The sequence below is a fragment of the Phoxinus phoxinus genome (genome assembly GCF_949152265.1).
Source record: "Phoxinus phoxinus genome assembly, chromosome: 19".
Lineage (NCBI taxonomy): Eukaryota > Metazoa > Chordata > Actinopteri > Cypriniformes > Leuciscidae > Phoxinus > Phoxinus phoxinus.
The window spans coordinates 23,303,532-23,321,742 of NC_136894.1; the positions used below are offsets into that span (position 1 = coordinate 23,303,532).

Consider the following 18,211-nt stretch of genomic DNA (forward strand, 5'->3'; position numbering starts at 1 on the left):
TGGGGATGGTTGCAACATGTTACAAATACAATATATTACAAGATATGTCAGTGTTAGCAAAATTATTATTATCCAAAATGTAAGTTATAATAATATTACAGTGTTATTTATTCATCAGCTTTGATTAGATGACAATTATAGATTTGTCTAGATGAGTAGGCCTTATGTGCAGATGTCAAATATTCAAATTGTGACATGGGAAGAATGGAATAATTTGTGAGGCAATGGACTTTTATTTATCCTATTGTCATGTGAAACATTTAAATATATATATATATATTATATTATACATTTTCATTTTAGCAATAAAAAGGTAAAAAAATGTATGGCCACAGACATCTGCACGCGTGCACACACATGAACATAAACCTCCTGCCTTTGCTCCACCTTGATGAACTATATTATTTTTAAGTAAAAACTTATGTAAAAAAAATACTGCTATGTGGTCTGTTTTTATATTTATGCATTGTACGGTGACAGTTGCAACAGTTCTCTGATTGGTTTACTGATTGGCTTCATCGCCCTCTCCTCTCCACCAGTAAGCTGGTGTGTGGTGGGCGTTCTGGCGCAATATGGCTGCCGTCGCATCATCCAGGTAGATGCTGCACATTGGTGGTGGTTGAGGAGATTCCCCCCTAATATGTGAAGTGCTTTGAGGTCCCAGAAAAAGCGCTATATAAATGTAACAAATTATAATGAACAAATTATTGTTGCAACTGTCCCCGTTCCTGTCAGCCATGATAAAACCTCATGTGCTAGCTAAACAAGGTGACACTGATACATGCATCCCAGCTTAAAGTTAACACATCACTCATTTAAACCATAAGTTTGAGCTGTTTAACAAAAACAAAGCTCAAGAAAATAAATACTTTCATACATCAAAAACAGTTTTTCTTCAATAAATCATGGAGATGCTCAGGAATCTCCTTAATTTTTCTCTGCAGGGAGGGGGGGGTCCATCCAACTGAGCATGTGCAGTGTGACCAAGTGCAACTGTCCCCGGTCTCCCCCTAATCTAAGATATATGTGTGATTGCTGGTAAATGTGTTTTTACGGCTGTTGCACTTCAGATCTGCTTGATTAACTCTGAATCTCTTAAAGGGAAGTGAAAGACTGATAGAGCTGTTTTTAAGAAGAATGAAACTCTTCTGCATTTACTTTTGCAACAGAACAGAAATTTGAACATTGGATAAAGCCAGCTTCAAAATTTTGTGTCAAATTTGGTTGACATAGAGTTCTATGGAGGGGATTTTGGAAATCTATTTTTAGCATTTCAAAAATCTGAAAATATCAAAAGCCAGAAAAAAAAAATCATATTCAAAAAAATGAGGAATAAAATGAAAATCAGGAATATGTGAACAGACCCCTCGGTAATATAGATAGGAATAAATCTGTAAAGTATTATTTACTGAAGTTGAGATTTTCTGGCTCAGCATGAGAAAAAAATCATTTTGGCCTTTAAAGATCTACAGACACAAATAAATGAAGTGCAATAAATGTTTTTGCGTGTGTCTTCACTTTATCATATGAGTCATAGACAGAATGTGTAGATTTATTCTGTTCACACTGACAAATTATCTTCTCATTATTGAAAAATTATCTTCTCATTAATGAAAAATTATCTTCTCATTTCATGTAAATGAGTTTTTTACTGCGTGAGTAAATTCATTGTGCCGTCTGACTGAGGGAAGTTTTTGTACTTTGCCATTTCGCTGTATGAATACTGAACCAGAATAATAATAAAGTAACAGAATAAAGTAAAAAAAATGTTGAGTACTTCTTTAAAAATCTTCTTTAAACCTTTAACTGTTGCTCAGCTGTTGTACAGAGCAACTGCCCTGAAATTATTCTCATGTTCTCTGTAGCGTCTGAATGAGGGAAGTTTTTGTACGATGTTGTTTCACTGTGTGCACACTCCACCACCGTAATCCCCCATACAGTAATAATCTCCTGCATCCTCAGGCTGGACTCTACGTATGTTCAGTGTAAAATCAGGTTCATATCCACTTCCACTGAACCGATCTGGAACTCCAGATTCAAGATCATCTGCGTCATAGATCAGGAGTTTAGGAGCTTCTCCAGATTTCAGCAGATACCAGCTCATGTCATCATCAACTCCACTGGTCCCAGTGCAGCTTATAGAGACTGAATCTCCTGCTTTAACAGACAGAGACTCAGGAGTCTGGACCTCTTGAATGGACACTGCAAGAGAGATAAAGGAGAGATAAAAAGAGTAAGTGTTATATTTAGAAAATGATGAGATATTTATGTCCTTAATGAAAACATTTGAATTAAAAAATTAAAACAAAGCACAACAGAACCAAAGTTTTATAAAATGAATACCAAACTAATAATTTAGGGATATAATGTAACCTTGAGCAAGCAGAGCCAGTGTAGCCAGAATTAGTAAAAGAGCCATTATTGTTTGGTGTGTGAGTGACTCTGGCGAGACTGAACACACACTGATCATGAGGAGTTTTGTGAGTGTAAACATGCAAAACACTCTCCACTCAACGGACTCCTGTCAAAAACACATTCAGTTTCCTCCTGGATTTACATAATGTGATCAAACAATCAAACATGCACTTTTGCAGGATTCTATTCTGACTTCTATTGCTCTTTAAATATCTGGAGGTTTTTGTACATTGAATGAATGAGAATCATTGTGGACTTTCAGTGGAGGAACGAAACTGTGTGCTGGAAGTAAGTGCAGAATTAAATAAGAAAAAGAATAAATACTCAGTTATTATAAAATCTAATTATAAATATCAACCTGAAAAGAAGAATTTTTAGAAAATAACATTTTCATTATGTCCTGTAAAAGACTGTAAATGATCAAATTACCTTAATATTTCAGTAAAGACAACTAAATTATGGAGATGCATTCAAATATAAATCTACAGGAACTGAATGATGTACATAAATTCAGATCAATATCATTAGTAATATTGTATTGCTTGTATTTTTATATTTTATATGTAGTATATTTTGATTATACACAATGCAAAAGTAATTTATATGTACAGTAGGGTGGACATTTGGGAAATGTTTAATTATGCTGCTGTATCTTTCATAAATTATATATATTATTAGATAATAATAATCATATTATTAGAAAGGAGACAAACAGTCAACTGATGATGGTGTGTCGTCTCCATTTGAAGGCAATCATTCTCCTTTAATTTCTATCCTTTTCACATTTAATTTAAAAGATAATTAAAATTCCCATTACATTTTTTTTACATTGAATAATTTAATAAAAATCAGATATACAAATAAACAGTTATTGCGATAATTTTTTTTTAATTGTATTATGAACACACAGCGGATACGATGAGATATGTTCGTTTTCAGCTTGTACAAAGCAAAATAATAAACAAACAATACAAACAAACAAATATGTGCATAAATATTGTAAAATGACACAGTCTGGATTATGGAAATGCTATATGTTACAGGAGAATGAGGATGGAGTAGAAATGTAAATAATTCTTGTTTTGGATGATTAAATATATTAAATATAAGTTATCTTAGTGCTTGTGTGTATTTATTCCACTTTCAGCTTCATCAGAAGATGTTTGTAATGTTAGTAAATATGATTCTGAAAGGGAGGGTTTTTGTACGGGGACTTTACACTGTGTGAACACCGCTACCACTGATCTCATGGTAACTCTGACTAATAATCTCCGGCATCTTCAAGCTGGGCATCACTGATGGTCAGAGAGAAATCAAGACCGTTTCCTTGTCCACTGCCACTGAATCTTGAAGGAATTCCTGAGTTTATTTCATTTGTATAATAAACCAAGAGTCTTGGAGCCTCTTCAGGTTTTTGGCTGAACCAAGACACAAAATAACGGCCTTTAGAGTTCTGGCCTTGCTCATTTTTGAAAACCACAGTATCAACTTTACAGTCAATGGAGACGGTTTGACCACGCTGGACTGATTTAACCTCAGACTGAGTCACAACAATTTGTCCTAAACAACCTGTGTAGAGCAAGAGATAACAACACAGATTATTATATAATATATTATATTAATACTGAAAAGTCACATGTAACTGTCTGTACCTTGCATGCTGTAGAGTGTCCAGATGATAATGGAGATCAGAGTCATGTTGGCTGTTAGATCTGTTATCATGAAGCTCAATGAAGAGTTAAACACAGCTATAAACATCTCAGATCACTGACGCTGATTATGCAAAGCATCATTTATGACCAGAAGTTTCCACCATATGGCAGTTTCCTGAAATATGTTCCTTATTTTACAATTATGCAATTGGCTGGACACATTGGCTGGAGGCTGGACACATTTTGCATTTCATGCCCCTGTTTATCATTAAAGAGCCAAACTGAATGAAGTATTGTACTGTATATTTTTATGAAATCACAATTTTAAATGACATATACCATAACTTACTATGTCAACATTACAATATACGTGTTTATTTAATTTCCCCTGCGAGTGAAAAGACACTTTAAACATGATTCTGGATTGTAATGTGCAGAAGAAGGATGGACTGTGGAAACATGATTTTGCCATTTAGGTCTTCCTGTATCAACATCTTGTTTGTCCTTGGTGTTAGTTCATTTGATTTTGGAGTATGGGGAAAGTATTATATTTAGGTTAAGGCTTGGGTAGCATTTTTATGAACCTATACATTATAGGTTCATAAAAATGCTGTCCAAGCCTTAACCTAAATTATTTGATTTGTTTTACATTATGGTTAGTGTTGGATTGAGGAAATTATATTTCTTTGACACTCATTTTGTTCCAGGACCAACTGATACAAAAACATATCTTGGCATTTATAGACATTCTACTTTTGCCATGATACCAGCATCTTTGAATACAATTTCAAATATATTTATATACATTTTTAAATAAAGTATACTCTACCTTGTGGAATAACATGAATACTAACATCATATTTTAATATTGAAAGTATCACTTAAAAGAGAATAGTTTCAGTATGGCGTGAGTTCACATGTTCATATACAGTATGATGTGATGTCAGAATGTGATGTATTCTGCATATAATAAAGCTTATTTCAGTCTTTAAAGATAAAAACAAGCTTCTGTCCTCAATGACACTAATCTCAAAATGCCACATATTAATTTCTTCTAAAAAATCAATAATGAAAATTAAAGTGAAAAAATAATGAAATTACTGAAAATAAAATCTTCATTGCTGCTTTAACTGTTGTTAACAGTGCTGTTGTTAACAGATTCACAGCAGAGATCCTGCTACTGCCATCCACCTTCCAGCTCAGCTTCCAGTCAGAGGGGAATCCCTTACTGCCCAAACACAGCACTGTAGCCTTACCCTGCTGCAGCTCGCCTCTGGAGGGAGGCAGGACCGTGAGGGTGGGACGGGTGTCAGCTAGAGAGAGAGAGAGAGGGGGGGGGGGGGGGGGGGGGATTAGTATCATTCTTCTTAAAAACAGCTCTATCAGTCTTTCACTTCCCTTTAAGAGATTCAGAGTTAATCAAGCAGATCTGAAGTGCAACAGCCGTAAAAACACATTTTACTGAATCATATTATTCTGATTTTAGTCTAAAATGGAGTCATTTTAGATTTTTAATAACATTAATATATTCAGTAATAACAATAATATATTCAATAATTATAAATATTACAAAAACAGTTGATAAGATATCAGACTAAAGTGTATTTTTTTATCTTTTAGAAAATAGGGTTTTTTTATCTATCCTGATAAAAAAAAAAAAAAAAAATATATATATATATATTATATTATATTATATATCTATTATTATATATTTATTATATTATATTATTATATTATATATTTTATATATATAAAATAAACTATTTAAACTATTCTTTTTTTTCAATAGTACATTGCAACCAACACAAAATCTTTCAATATATTTAAAGTATATTAGCATCGTGCTTTTACCTATTTTCACAATACAACTTTTAACACACTGTAAAATAATTGTAAAAAATATATTTCTCTTTATTTTTTAAAAGTGTATTTATTTGCACTTTTCTTAAAAATATATTTTAGGTATATTTTTAACTGTGTGCTTAAAATGATCATTGTAACAATGCATTGAAAGTATACTTTCAAAATACATTATTGAACAAAGTATAGCTAAGTAATATTTGTTTATTAATGTGCATTTGTTATTGAAGACATTTCTTAATATTAAGCCATAAAGTGTGTTTCACTGTTATTAAGGATATATGATCTCTGATTCTTTAAATGCAAGATATTTGAAGTATACTTGCAATAGTTCCACTTTAGCACAATCAAATATACTTAAGTAGCTTTAGTTGGAACTCAGCATTATTTCTGGATAACTAAAGTGCATTAAGTACAAAATTAGTTGTTCCAATTTAGCAGACTTTAATTATACCAATTTAGTATACTACAAGTACAATAGCAGGATATTTATATTAGAAATGTATACATGTATTTGTAGTATAATTATGATAAATAAATAAACTGTCTGCACACTTAGATCCTTAAAGCAAATTTAATCACCAAGCTTTCGGTCAAACGACCATCCTCAGGGCATACAGACAATGAATTTGCTTTAAGGATCTAAGTGTGCAGACAGTTTATTTATTTATTTTTTTGAGATTTTCAGTCTTGTTTGTCTGGCACCTTGGTGATCGTGAGTGCGGTGTAACTCCTTCAAAATATAATTATCATAAAATAAATGCATTTCAAATACATTTTAGTATATTTATTTTTCACTAGGGAATACAAATTCAGAATTATAATCAAGTTTAAAATAGAACAATATGTTATTATTTAGTATACAGCTACAGTACAGTAATAATTAACACCTGAAACTGAAGTTATACTTCTGTATTATCTCAAACATATAAATATAGTCAAGATGAACAATTATATATATATATATATATATATATATATATATATATATATATATATATATATATATATATATATATATATATATATATATATATATATATATATTTGAAAGAGAATTAGATTGACTTACTTCCAACTGAGAGTCGTGTTCCTCCACCAAACGTGCGCCACAGTGATACAAACCCAATGAGTGTCTGTACAAAAACCTCCTGCACTAAAACTGACACTGACAGAGTTACACTGACATCAGCACTAACACTGACGCTATCAGCTGAAAAAATTAATACATTTTTAATGAAAAAGATCTTGTAAAATGTATTTTGATTGTTTTTTGAGGTTTATTCCATGATGCATCTGTTTTGCATATTAACTGAACACTGTGCTTAAAACTCGACTGATGATTATTGTGTTACACCGACACACACACACACACACACACACATACAACAATGGTGTCTCTTATTCTAATGCTGGGGACACTCTGTCTGCTCGCTCAAGGTTCAAAAATATGTTTTCTGCATGATAATGATAAAAAAAATCATTTATTTGTTAACAATGTTTGAATTTGTACTTTGTTTTATTTTGTATGCATATACATTATAGGTTCATAAAAATGCTGTCCAAGCCTTAACCTAAATTATTTGATTTGTTTTACATTATGGTTAGTGTTGGATTGAGGAAATTATATTTCTTTGACACTCATTTTGTTCCAGGACCAACTGATACAAAAACATATCTTGGCATTTATAGACATTCTACTTTTGCCATGATACCAGCATCTTTGAATACAATTTCAAATATATTTATATACATTTTTAAATAAAGTATACTCTACCTTGTGGAATAACATGAATACTAACATCATATTTTAATATTGAAAGTATCACTTAAAAGAGAATAGTTTCAGTATGGCGTGAGTTCACATGTTCATATACAGTATGATGTGATGTCAGAATGTGATGTATTCTGCATATAATAAAGCTTATTTCAGTCTTTAAAGATAAAAACAAGCTTCTGTCCTCAATGACACTAATCTCAAAATGCCACATATTAATTTCTTCTAAAAAATCAATAATGATGTTGTTTCACTGTGTGCACACTCCACCAGAATAAAGCCCCATACAGTAATAATCTCCTGCATCCTCAGGCTGGACTCCACGCAGATTTAGTGTGAAATGAAGTCCAGCTCGACTTCCACTAAACCGATCTGAGACTCCAGATTGAAGTCGACTTGCTGTATAGATCAGGAGTTTAGGAGCTTCTCCAGTTTTCAGCAGATACCAGCTCATGTCATTACCAACTCCACTGGTCCCAGTGCAGCTTATAGAGACTGAATCTCCTGCTTTAACAGACAGAGACTCAGGAGTCTGGACCTCTTGATGAGACACTGCGAGAGAGATAAAATAAAATGAAAATAAGCTTGCATTTGCTATAAACAGTTCAAATGAATGCATACAAAATAAAACAAAGTACAAATTCAAACATTGTTAACAAATAAATGATTTTTTTTATCATTATCATGCAGAAAACATATTTTTGAACCTTGAGCGAGCAGACAGAGTGTCCCCAGCATTAGAATAAGAGACACCATTGTTGTATGTGTGTGTGTGTGTGTGTGTGTGTCGGTGTAACACAATAATCATCAGTCGAGTTTTAAGCACAGTGTTCAGTTAATATGCAAAACAGATGCATCATGGAATAAACCTCAAAAAACAATCAAAATACATTTTACAAGATCTTTTTCATTAAAAATGTATTAATTTTTTCAGCTGATAGCGTCAGTGTTAGTGCTGATGTCAGTGTAACTCTGTCAGTGTCAGTTTTAGTGCAGGAGGTTTTTGTACAGACACTCATTGGGTTTGTATCACTGTGGCGCACGTTTGGTGGAGGAACACGACTCTCAGTTGGAAGTAAGTCAATCTAATTCTCTTTCAAATATATATATATATATATATATATATATATATATATATATATATATATATATATATATATATATATATATATATATATATATATATAATTGTTCATCTTGACTATATTTATATGTTTGAGATAATACAGAAGTATAACTTCAGTTTCAGGTGTTAATTATTACTGTACTGTAGCTGTATACTAAATAATAACATATTGTTCTATTTTAAACTTGATTATAATTCTGAATTTGTATTCCCTAGTGAAAAATAAATATACTAAAATGTATTTGAAATGCATTTATTTTATGATAATTATATTTTGAAGGAGTTACACCGCACTCACGATCACCAAGGTGCCAGACAAACAAGACTGAAAATCTCAAAAAAATAAATAAATAAACTGTCTGCACACTTAGATCCTTAAAGCAAATTCATTGTCTGTATGCCCTGAGGATGGTCGTTTGACCGAAAGCTTGGTGATTAAATTTGCTTTAAGGATCTAAGTGTGCAGACAGTTTATTTATTTATCATAATTATACTACAAATACATGTATACATTTCTAATATAAATATCCTGCTATTGTACTTGTAGTATACTAAATTGGTATAATTAAAGTCTGCTAAATTGGAACAACTAATTTTGTACTTAATGCACTTTAGTTATCCAGAAATAATGCTGAGTTCCAACTAAAGCTACTTAAGTATATTTGATTGTGCTAAAGTGGAACTATTGCAAGTATACTTCAAATATCTTGCATTTAAAGAATCAGAGATCATATATCCTTAATAACAGTGAAACACACTTTATGGCTTAATATTAAGAAATGTCTTCAATAACAAATGCACATTAATAAACAAATATTACTTAGCTATACTTTGTTCAATAATGTATTTTGAAAGTATACTTTCAATGCATTGTTACAATGATCATTTTAAGCACACAGTTAAAAATATACCTAAAATATATTTTTAAGAAAAGTGCAAATAAATACACTTTTAAAAAATAAAGAGAAATATATTTTTTACAATTATTTTACAGTGTGTTAAAAGTTGTATTGTGAAAATAGGTAAAAGCACGATGCTAATATACTTTAAATATATTGAAAGATTTTGTGTTGGTTGCAATGTACTATTGAAAAAAAAGAATAGTTTAAATAGTTTATTTTATATATATAAAATATATAATATAATAATATAATATAATAAATATATAATAATAGATATATAATATAATATAATATATATATATATATATATATATATATATATATATATATATATATATATATATATATATATATATATATATATATATATATTTTTTATTTTTTTTTATCAGGATAGATAAAAAAACCCTATTTTCTAAAAGATAAAAAAATACACTTTAGTCTGATATCTTATCAACTGTTTTTGTAATATTTATAATTATTGAATATATTATTGTTATTACTGAATATATTAATGTTATTAAAAATCTAAAATGACTCCATTTTAGACTAAAATCAGAATAATATGATTCAGTAAAATGTGTTTTTACGGGCTGTTGCACTTCAGATCTGCTTGATTAACTCTGAATCTCTTAAAGGGAAGTGAAAGACTGATAGAGCTGTTTTTAAGAAGAATGATACTAATCCCCCCCCCCCCCCCCCTCTCTCTCTCTCTCTAGCTGACACCCGTCCCACCCTCACGGTCCTGCCTCCCTCCAGAGGCGAGCTGCAGCAGGGTAAGGCTACAGTGCTGTGTTTGGGCAGTAAGGGATTCCCCTCTGACTGGAAGCTGAGCTGGAAGGTGGATGGCAGTAGCAGGATCTCTGCTGTGAATCTGAGTCCCGGTGTTCTGCAGAAGGATGGACTGTACAGCTGGAGCAGCAGCCTGAGTCTCACTGAGAGTGAGTGGAGCAGAGCAGCAACCATCAGCTGTGACGCCACACACACATCCCAGAATGCAGTGACCGAGAGCCTGAACACACAGCAGTGTGATGATGACCAGTGAAACACACACACACACATCACACAAAGACATACAGGCATGCATAATTATTACTTCACACTTACACAGAGTGTACCATTTTTCTCTGTGTTAATCTTTCCTTGTAAAGTGAAAGTTAATCTTTCCAAATAAAAGCTTTTTGAGTCATTAATTGCGTTCATTTATTGTTTCAAAAATATTATAGCATATTTTAATATTTTTCTTTAAAATAGTTATTTTGTCTTTGATTTGTTCCTGTACATCATAGTATTTTATTCATTTTATTTGGATTATATTAGTTTACATGTTATCGTTCATTTGAATGGAGTTAAATAATGTCATGAAAAAGTTTTTATCTTAATTAGTTATATAGGCCTATACGGAAAACTTATGACGATTGTTAGGGAGAACAGAAAGGGAATAAAAGGATTCAGGATCTAATTCAGACTAAACTGGAGCTATTTAAAGCAGATGAATACATTGTTTTCTTTCATGCAATAAAGCAAATAGACAGCTTGTTATTCTTTTATTTCATTTTTTTATTCTTTTACTTTTTTATTACCTTGCTTAAGGTGCAAGAGGTCAGTTAACAGATCTGTAAAAGTGTTTTTGCACCAGATAAATATATAAAATAAAATATAAGGTCTACTGTAAGAGCTGAAGTACGACACATTACAGAAATATAAACAGTTTCCCGGTCAATCCTCTAAACATTTTATTATAGTGAAATAGTTCATGAGGGACTGATATAAAATATTAATTTTCATCACATAAGCGTTGGCCACAGTGATCTTCACCTTAGATGCATTTTATAATTGTAATTTGTAAATCATGTGTAATTCATGATTGAGACATTTTGATTTTTATTATGTATAAAATATGTATAATGTGTTAAGCAGTGTGTGACTAATGAACAGTTCACCAGCCTTCTGTGTATCTGTGTGTTTGTGTGTAAAGTCAGTGAGGTGAATAATGATCTTCAACATCAACATCTGCAGAAGCTCAAAGCTGCAGCGCTGACGTCTCAGCAAAGGAGGTTTTTGTATGATGCTTTTACACTGTGTGAACGCCCAGTCGAGGTTCTTTGAGACTCCTGCTGTCCTACTGTGTTTACTCTGACAGTAATAAACTCCTGAATCTTCAGGCTGGACTCCACTGATGGTCAGAGTAAAATCCATGTGGTTTCCACTTTCACTGCCGCTGAATCTAGAAGAAACACCTGAAGCTCTCTCTGATGTGTAATAGATCAGGAGTTTAGGAACTTCTCCAGGAATCTGATGGTACCAGGACATACAATACAGGGTGGTGCTTGATTTAACACAGTTCACTGCTGGTTTATGATTACAGTGAATAGAGACAGTCTGATCCGGCTGCACTGTTTGAGCTTCAGATTGAGTCAGAGTTTGTCCCACAGAACCTGAAGAGAGAGAGACAGAAAACACTGAGAATAATATTAAACTGATGAACACATTTAACACTTAGTTATAGGGATCTGTCAGCCTGAGCACACTATATTTCTTACAGTTTCACTACACTGACCAAGTTTTTTTTTTTTTTTTTACACACACAATATGTTACATAATCCGTGACAATACAGATCTTGTGGATTGCTTAATTTAGGTTCCTCTAAATTGGTTGATGATAAATTGCTATTGCCTATACTTACTGCAGGTGCAGGTTGTGAGTGTCCAAATAATGACGGCTATTAAACTCATGTTTGCTTTTGGATCTGTTATCATGAAGTAGAGCTGTCAGTCAAAAAATAATAAATGCACAGGTTTATAAAGACCTCCAGAGCACTGAAGCATGCAGTTCATATGCAAAGATTCTTCAGGGGTGGAGATAGGGCCGAAGCAGGGCCACAATTTCCATTTTCTGTCTTTTTATCGTTGAACAGTTGGGTAGATACATGATGAATGAATGTGAAGATGATTATAGCAAAATATGAACATCGCCCTCAAATATAGCCAATAATGCCTACAATATGAGCTCACAATGTTGTAAGGCACAAATTAAATATTATTTTTATCTATAGGCTAGTCTAATTAAATGCACTAATAAAAGCGAGTCCTGTTCATTTGTACTCAAAAACAGGGGATATTTTACATTAGTTGGCAGAGTCCAAATAGAAATGGATCGGGGGCAGGGGAGACCGGGGATAATCGTAACCCGGGTTATTGTAACACTTCCAATTTCTCCAATCGAGAACAAGTTACAAATCACCCGATTCACTTCACACATGCTCGGCTTAGTCCTTATTCCACATGTCAGAAAGTGGCGCAGATTTAAGAGGAGGAAAAACTCCTGTTAATGTACGAAAGTCGCTTTTTTTTCATTCATTTTTGTTATACACACGCACACTGTTGCACAATGTGTTGAATAAAGCTTTCAAAACGTTTTTTTTTTGTGTGTGTGTGTGTTTTTGTGGTCATAATCCTTATTTTCATAATGTTACATCTCACCCCGGTGGATATTTATCTCACGCCACAACTGACCCGGACTGTGGGGTGAATTGTAAAAAATGTAAACACATCGTACAAGACAAAATGTCAAATTCACACAGTTGCCTATATATTATATTTATCTATTCCAACACTCAATTACAATTAAGAACAATTAATTGTATTCAGTCGTGTTGTAGGCACTAAAGGTAGGCCTACTTTTTACATCTAAACCAAATAGCCTCGTTTAAAACCGAATCAAAATCAAAAATGTAATATGCCAACGGCATCTATTTTGAATAAAAGCTTTCTGCGTGTCCACCACTAGATATCGCCATTAGCCACTTGATGTCACCAGAAATCCAACAGAACAAACACATCCACATTGACAAAAATGGGCCTGGATCTCCTGTGTGAAACCTGTCATACTTCCACGTGATGATTTGGGGCTTTACAGCACTTGCAGTGCCCTCTATGCTGTCTTGCAGCCACGGTGGAGGAGAACCTGCCTCCCACCCAAGCTGCGCTGATTCAGCACTTCAAAAGAGCACTGCTGCAGGCCAGCTTACTGGAATCAGGCAACCGCTGTCCAGCAAGATATCCCAGAGTTCAATGCATGGGGATGGTATCGAGACTCTACGAGCAAGACTTAGGCTACTGGACTAATCTCGGAGACGCCAGTAAAGCCTGCACCATTCTCCTCCACTGTGGCTGCAAGACAGCATGTAGAGAGCACTGCAAATGCTGTAAAGCCGGAGTTCGTTGCACTTCAACATGTGAGGGTGCTTGAACAAACAATGATGATGGAGACGAGGAGAGATCCGGTGATTGTGAGTGATAATGATAATTCATGTGAGAGACCATGACAATTCACTGTTGTTGTTTTTTATGTTATTGCTGTTTTTTTGTGATGCTAAGCAAACCTTTTAGAGTTTTGGACAAATTGACTATATTATTCTTTTAACAAAATATTGCCTTGCAATAATAATTGTGTCTTATTCTTTCTTATATGATTAGCCTAAAATGTATTCACCTGTGGTACACTGAAAGCATTTCACTTTTATGAATCAACATTGAGAATAACCTTCAAAGTTGTGGTAAAAAAAAAAAGGATTTTCAACCTAAATCTTGAAAAGAATACAGTTTCCAGACTTACACAAGCATAAATATAAATATTCCTGTGGTCAATAAACATAAAATAGACACCACATCCTCATTTGTAGCGCATTTGGTTCAAAATTGGTTGACAAAAATCTTTCTGAAAAATATTGGATTTGGCCACCATCTTGGCACCATTGGCTCGGGCGCCCTGGCTAAATCATTTCAGTATGCCCTCAGCTACATCTGTGCCAAATTGGGTGCTTGTAGATGAATTTGCGCAAACAATGGGATGTAAGGCCCCATACTACAGTCAAAACTGATTTTTTTGGACAGCAGCCATATGGGAATTGGAGGAATAAGGGGTCCACAGTAAGTCGTACGGCCAATCTTTATTCTGACTGTTTTCTCCTTAAGCAAAAAATCATACCCCGGCCTAGGCCTATACACCAACGAACCAGCAGCAAAAAAAAAAAAAAGAAAAGAAAGAAAGAAGAAAGCAATCAAAGTCAGGATAAAGTCCTATGAATAATGTCCTCCTCACTTTTTAAGGTAATACAGCTGATGCCCACTGAAACAAGTTTTATTGAGAGATTTTCAAATGACACCTAGCCAAACAAACACAAAGTAGGCCTCTACCAAGTTGGTACAACTATGAAAAATCCTATTTTATTCAGCAAATTTTTTTAGCTTAATGTCTTAATTCCTTTGTATGGTAAGTCTTAAGAGTTAATTTAAGATAATTAAGAACACGGACATAAACCTTTTTAATTATCTGCAGGCTATCTAACAGTGCTAATCCAGTCTCGGTGTCGCAAACTGTGATACTTGGCTATGTAACTCGCCGTGGCCGCTGAGCGACCTCTGTAACTCCAGGTTGATGCCACCAGATGACGCCATTCGTCAAAACCAAAATAAACATCCTAAACTCACTCCATCGAATGTCCCATGGTCCTGTAGCTTCTCCCTATGCAACGTGGCACACTATTCTACTTAAAAGTTGTATGGCTCGTTGGTCTAGGGGTATGATTCTCGCTTAGGGTGCGAGAGGTCCCGGGTTCAAATCCCGGACGAGCCCAACATTTTTAAAGGCTTTAGAATCTTGGAACTGAACTTTACATTAACTATGTATGCAAAGGTTGTCTACTGAGTTCTACATGCTGAATGCTACCTACAGTTGGTCGAGTGTTTTCCAACAGCAAAATTATCTGACAATTATTTTGCAATAGGATACATTTTTTTTTTTCTTAGAACATGAACCTCTCTTAAAAGTCAACATGAAACCAGAATTGATTTTTTTTATGAACTATTGCAGCATTTAAAATTATTAAAAAAAATAAATCATGTTTAATCAAAATAAATTCCCTCCCACTTGCAATGACATCTCCTCTCTTTTCTGATGACAACTGGCGCGAGGGCAGAACAACTCACTCAGATCACAGCAACAGCAAACCACCCGATACAACAATCCAATCAGCAGCCATATCACCCTGTAGCCCAAGACTGGTTGCCCACTGAAGCTAAGCAGGGCTGAGCCTGGTTAGTACCTGGATGGGAGACCTCCTGAGAAAACTAGGTTGCTGCTGGAAGAGGTGTTAGTGAGGCCAGCAGGGGGTGCTCACCCTGTGGTCTGTGTGGGTCTTAACGCCCCAGTGTAGTGACGGGGACACTATACTGACAAAGAGCACCGTCCTTCGGATGAGACGCTAAACAGAGGTCTTGTCTTGACTCTCCGTGGTCATTGAAAATCTTTTGAAAAAAGAGTAGGGGTATAACCCTGTCATCCAGGCCAAAGCTGCCCCATGGCCTCCATCATCCCCATCTGACTGGCTTCCTCGCTCTCTCCTCTCCACCAGTAAAGTTGGTGTGTGGTGGACATTCTGGCGCAATATGGCTGCCGTCGCATCATCCAGGTAGATGCTGCTGGTGGTTGAGGAGATTCCCCCCTTCCATATGTGAAGCGCTTTGGGGTCCCAGAAAAAGCGCTATATAGGCTAAATGTAACAAATTCCTAATAGACAAAATCAAGTCCTGTCCCACATTTTTTCTTGTTCAATAAGTCATTTCACTCGGATAGGCCTATATTACATCACAACAGGGAAGAAAAGACTAATCGCAACTTCAATGTCATGCCGAATTATTGTTTTTATTTTTATTTCAATAGCTTCAACAATTAATGAAATGTCCAATTGATTTTTATAAATATTTTTTCCCCCTTGAATACAGTGCCCACTCTCCAAATGGACTCGAAAATCTAGTCAATCAAAATGTAATTTTGTCTGTTGAGTCAGATTAGATGTGGCTTTAGTTACTAATTGCAACTGAGACAGTAAGTTGAATGCTCAAATCTTTAATATTTTACGGCCAATCTTTATTCTGACTGTTTTCTCCTAAAGTGATAATCACCCCGGCCTAGATCAACGAACCAGCAGCAAAATAAATAAATAAAAAAGAGAGAAGAAAGCAAACAAAGTCAAGATAAAGTCCTATGAATAATGTCCTCCTCACTTTTTAAGGTATAGGTGTTCTATACAGCTGCTGATTCCCGCTGAGACCAGTTGTATTGAGAGATTTTCAAATCACACCTAGCCGAACACACAAAGTAGGCCTCTACCATTGGTAGGCCTACAACTATGAGAATCAAATTTTATTCAGCAACATTGTTTAGCTTAATGTCTTAATTCCTTTGTTAAGAGTTAATTTAATATCATTAAGAACACATGGGCATAAACCTTTTTAATTATCTGCAGGCTATCAAGCAGTGCTAATCCAGCCTCGGTGTCGCAAACTGTGTGATACTTGGCTATGTAACTCGCCGTGGCCGCTGAGCGACCTCTGTAACTGCAGGTTGATGCCACCAGATGGCGCCATTCGTCAAAACTAAAATAAACATCCTAAACTCACTCCATCGAATGTCCTATGGTCCTGTAGCTTCTCCCTATGCAACGTGGCACACTATTCTACCTAAAAATTGTATGGCTCGTTGGTCTAGGGGTATGATTCTCGCTTAGGGTGCGAGAGGTCCCGGGTTCAAATCCCGGACGAGCCCATTCTTTGCATAGATTTTTTTTGGAACTGCCCTTCTATTCACCACACAGAGAAATACAATTATTCATAATCAGTATTGAAGTGTAATTCTGGACATTCTCAATAGTGGAAAATGACAACAGAAGACAATCTTAATTTAATACTGTAATATATACTCTTTATAAAAAGACATTTGTGACATAAAAATGAAAACACGATACAAGCTAAAATATTTCACACTGGTACATGTCGAGAGGGAATATGCATAATTTTGCACTTTATGCACAACATCTTCATTCTGTTTTGGAGCGCACCACATTTATATAGTAATGGATGGTGTTTTAATACAGTGTTAGATCTACTACCTCTCCATAGGCTTCACATAGCCTACTTAAAAGAGTGTGACTGCTGCATATGAGCCATACATACAGGTGAAACAAACTAATAACCTGTGTTCAATAAATCAATCAATACCAAAACGGCATAATCAAGGTAGGGGACGTTAATATTTCACATGCATGTTTGGCATTTCATAATTGTGAGCCACACAACAGCACAGGTCTGACCAAAATATGCATCATCCAAACACTGAACTTGAGCTGGACGAAACCAATCAGCGTTCACACTTGTGTATTCCAGTTTGAATATGTTTTCAGGCGTCCAGCTCGTGCAGGCTGGAACTGTGACTAAATTACTATATTTAAACAACGTGATGATAGCCAACCACAATCCCAGACACCGAAAGCGCAATGCTACTTTCCACTTTTCGTAACAATTTACAAATTCGATTTACGTATGAAGCGGCAAGGAAGCGATAACGTAAGATAAGGCAGAGTCGTAGCTGAACATCTGAGACAAATAAACGTCCTTAAAGCATTTCACGTTAAACAGC

At 34.5% G+C, this 18,211-nt stretch overlaps 1 long non-coding RNA gene across 1 annotated transcript; it reads right to left on the reverse strand.

Moving 5' to 3' along the window:
* Positions 1-3,288: 3,288 nt before the first annotated feature.
* On the reverse strand, positions 3,289-7,136 carry LOC306986921. The gene is made up of 3 exons (XR_013795052.1): positions 7,000-7,136; positions 4,068-5,380; positions 3,289-3,984 (listed from the first exon to the last, which is right to left on the reverse strand). It is a non-coding gene; the product is annotated as an uncharacterized lncRNA (long non-coding RNA).
* Between the last annotated feature and the right edge of the window lie 11,075 nt (positions 7,137-18,211).